The sequence below is a fragment of the Lemur catta genome, chromosome 4 (genome assembly GCF_020740605.2).
Source record: "Lemur catta isolate mLemCat1 chromosome 4, mLemCat1.pri, whole genome shotgun sequence".
NCBI classification, from domain to species: Eukaryota; Metazoa; Chordata; class Mammalia; order Primates; family Lemuridae; genus Lemur; species Lemur catta.
The window spans coordinates 10,975,507-10,979,531 of record NC_059131.1 but is presented as its reverse complement, the minus strand read 5'-3'; the positions used below and the strand labels follow the sequence as shown (position 1 = coordinate 10,979,531).

The following is a 4,025-nucleotide window of genomic DNA, read 5'->3' as shown; positions in this document are numbered from 1 at the left end:
AAAGAATTCCTGGAGCCCCCAGCAGTTGTAGGAGGCAGGGAGCTTCCTCCTCTAGAGCCTACAGAGAGGACACGGCCCTGCTGACATCTGCATTTCAGGCTTCTGGCCTTCAGAACTGTGGGAGAATAAATTCCTGTTGCTTTAAGCCATCAAGTTTGGAAGCCCTGGGAAATTAATATGTACACTTTGCAAGTCACATCACATCCATTTCTGCTCTTAATCCTCCAGGGTCATTCCTTGTCATTTTCAGTAAAGTCCAAATTCCTTGCCATGGCCCACAGCGCCTCATGTGAACTGACCCGCGCTGTCCCTCTGGCTGTGTCTCCCGCCATGCTCCCGCTCACCCATCTGCCCGGCAACACAGCCTCTGGGCTGCATCTTGACAACTCCCAGCACGTCCCCACTGCCAAGACTTTGTGGTTCCCGTTTCCTCCACCCAGAACAGCTTTTCTCAGATACCCATGGCTCGCCCCTCGCTTCCCTCTGGTCTCTGTCAGGCAGGGAGGCGTCCCCCATGGCCTGTTGCCAAACAGGACACCCCTCCCCTATCCGCCTTGCACAGCCGTCCTTCATGGCAGGCGTCACCAGGCAGCGTCATATGTAGTCGTCATTAGTCTGTTTGCTCATCTGTCTCTTCCCACTAGAATGAAAGAACCGCAAGACAAAGGCATTTGTTTTCCTCACTATCTATCCCCAGTGCAAGAAAGTGCCTGGCACGCACTAGGCACTCCAGAAATGTATGCTGAATGGATGTCTCTTGCCACCTACGAGATCACGTACACATCCCTCAACCTTTCTCAGCCTCAGCAGTAGAACACGGACAACAGTAACCACCAGCAGAGTCCCTTCGATGACCAAACAGCTCACGCATGTGGCAGCCTATGGCAATGGGACTGCCCATGGTCACACCATAAGTCCCAGAATAGCTGGCCTAGGTCTCTTTGGTGTCCTGCCTTCAGCTTTTACAGAGAGACCCAATGGTCTTGTGAGATCAGTTCCTGCCTTTGATCCAGGGATGCCACCGGGGACGTGGGCCACACCGTGTTTCAGTGTCCCCACTGTGAAGTCACATACAAAACATTTATATTAAAGCAGAGAGCTAGAAAAAGCTTTTCTTTGTCTGGTGGCTTCTGTTTTTCCTTTGGAGCAGGGAAGACCACGTAGCTCATGGTTTTGGTTTCTACTGAGCTGTTTGGCCTCCTTTAGCAACTGAATCGGACCTCACGAATGAACACAAGAGGTCCACTTCCCCTGCTTCGTCTCGATGGCTATAATTTATGTTCTCTCATCCCAATGTTTTCCTTTTCATTTTTATTTTGCTATTTTATTGTGTGTAATCCCTGCATGTAAAAGGAGGCTGGATAAATATTAAATAGCTAAACACACAGTTTCATACTCTGTGATAAAAGGGAGCTGCCCAAATATAAATCAGTATAATACGATGAGTTGCATCTGTAGCAAAATTCCAAAAAGAGACACTGAGGGAGCCACAGAGAAGGAAGCAACTAATTGTGCCCAAGAGAGTCAGGAGAAGCCTCCGAGAAAGCGTGTGTTTGAGCCAAGACTTAAAGAATTAATTGGAGTTTTTCAGGCAGAGATAGCACAGGAAGTCGGAAAGAGCCTACAGTGTTTGGAAAGTGGTACAAAGTCCTGTGTGCCTGAGCACAGGGTACAAACTGTGCATAGAGCAGCCCAGAGATAAGCAGACGGGAGCTTGGACCAGGTTCTGAAGCATGTTAGGCTTCATGTCAAAGGCTTTGAATTCCCTCATTATCTTAGAAAAATATGTTTCTAAAAAGGAAAAAAAGGGGGGGGCACTTTTTTCCCAAGCAAATAAGACAGCCTAATTTTTTTTTTTTTAATGTCAGCTTTTAGAGAACTTTTCTGATCATCTTGGGCTCTCAGTCAACTTCCTCACTTTGAAGATTTGAATTTCCAGCCACAGAGAGGAGAGGATCACTGCTCAAAATCAAGCAAAAAGCTCCGACGGAGACAGATGACAACCAGACTACTAAGGACCACGCATGATGTCACCTGGCCACGCCAGCCCCAGCCCGAGATTCCGTCCCATTTGAGGTAATAGCCTCTGCTTTCTGCTGTTGACAACTTTCAGGTCTAGGACAGGGTCGTCCCTCTAGAAGGCACCGAGGTCCCTTAACCCCAGGCTGGCCAGGCCCACAGACAGAACCCAGGTGGGGGATTGGACCCTCCTCTGAGCTCTCAGGCCCTCAGCCTGGTTCAGCGTGGGCACCTTCCTGTCTGCACCCACCCGTCTGCCCACCTTCACACGCACCTCTCGTTTCATGTCGATCTACTTTACTGAGTGTAATTTAGGTGCAGTAACCTCCTAATGTGTGGTATGTATAGTTCAGTTTCTTTGAGTGTTCAATGACTTTGGCTTTATACCTGCCACAATCAAGACGCAGAACATTTCAGTGGCCTGCAAAAAATTTCCTCTTACTCCTTGGTAATCTACCCGCCCTTCACTTCAGGCCCCAGAACTGGTTGGCTTTTTGTCACTATAAGTTAATATATATCTTCCAGAATTTTATATAAATGGCATCATATACCATGTGCTCTCTTTATTTGCCTGATTCTTTTTTCCCTCTGCGGTATTATTTGAGGACTCACGCAAGTTGCTGTGTGTGTCAATAGGTTATTTCTTTCCATTGCTGAGAAGTGTTCTGTTGTATGAATGTACCAGTTTGTTTCTCATTTACTTACTGATGAACATTTGTACTGTTTTCAACTTTTAGCTATTGCACAGCATCTATTACAAAACTGCTGTGAATATTTGAATAGAAGTCTTTTGTAGCTGTATGCTTTTATTTCTCTTGGGTAAATACCTTGGAGTAAATGATATGGGGTATGTTTAACTTATATAAAAACTGCTGTTATCCAAAATGGGTACACAATTTTACATTCCCACCAGCAGTATATGAGAATACCAGTTACTCCACATCCTTACCAATATTTGTTATTGTCAGTATTTTTTTTATTTTAGCCAATCCAGAGTGTTTTTAATCATATCTCATTATTTTTAATTTGCCACTTTCTGATGATGAATGATGTTAAACACTTTGTCATGTGCTTTTTCATGAGGTGTCTTCTCTTCTTTTGTGAAGTGTCTCTTCAAGCCTGTTGTTCATTTTTTCTATTCAGTTGTCTTATTTTTGACTTCTGAGTTCTTTGTATAGTCTTCATCAAAGTTCTTTGTCAAATACAGACTTGTAAATATTTTCTGTGTGGCTTCATTTTTATTTTAACTGTGTCTTTTGAAGAAAAACTTGTGTTTTTTTAGATTTTGATGAAGTCCAACTTGTCATTTTTTTTTTTATGGTTTGTGCTCTTAGTGATCTAAGAAGTATTTGTCTGTACCCCAAAGTCACAAAGATTTTCTCTTGCATTTTCTTTCAGAAGTTTTATAGTGTTAGCTTTTTCATTTAGGTCAATGATCAATTGTAATTAATTTTTTTGTATATAGTGTAGAGTAAGAGTTGATGTTTGTTTGTTTTTTCCTGTCAGAGTTGTTCCAACACCATTTGTTGAAAAGATTTTCCTCTTTCCATTGAATTTAAATCTTTGTCAAAAATGAACTGACCATACTCATGTGGGTTTATTTCAGGTCTCTGTATTCTGTCTTGTTGATCTCTGTGTCTATCCTTTACCAATGCCATACTATCATGATTGCTGAAACTTTACATTAAATCATGAAATCAGGAAGTATCAGATCTCAACTTTATTCTTCATTTAAACATTGCCTTGTCATTTGCATTTTTGCACAAATTTTAGAATCAGCTTGTCAAACTCTATTTTTAAGAAAAGTTTGCTGGAATTTTGATTGTAATTCTATTAAATCTATAGACCAGTTTGTGTATAATTTACATTATAACACTATTCTTCTGATCCATGAACATGATATATTTCTCCATTTCACCATTTTTAAATTTTTCTCCATTATAGTTTGTAGTTTTCAATGAAGAGGTCTTGAATACCTTTTGTTAAATCTAGTCTCAGGTTTTTTG

At 42.0% G+C, this 4,025-nt stretch overlaps 1 long non-coding RNA gene across 1 annotated transcript; it reads left to right on the top strand.

Annotated features, from left to right (window-relative positions):
* Positions 1–1,676: 1,676 nt before the first annotated feature.
* Positions 1,677–3,540, top strand: LOC123636417. The gene is made up of 3 exons (XR_006734525.1): positions 1,677–1,723; positions 1,869–2,076; positions 3,526–3,540. It is a non-coding gene; the product is annotated as an uncharacterized LOC123636417 (long non-coding RNA).
* The last annotated feature ends 485 nt before the right edge of the window (positions 3,541–4,025 follow it).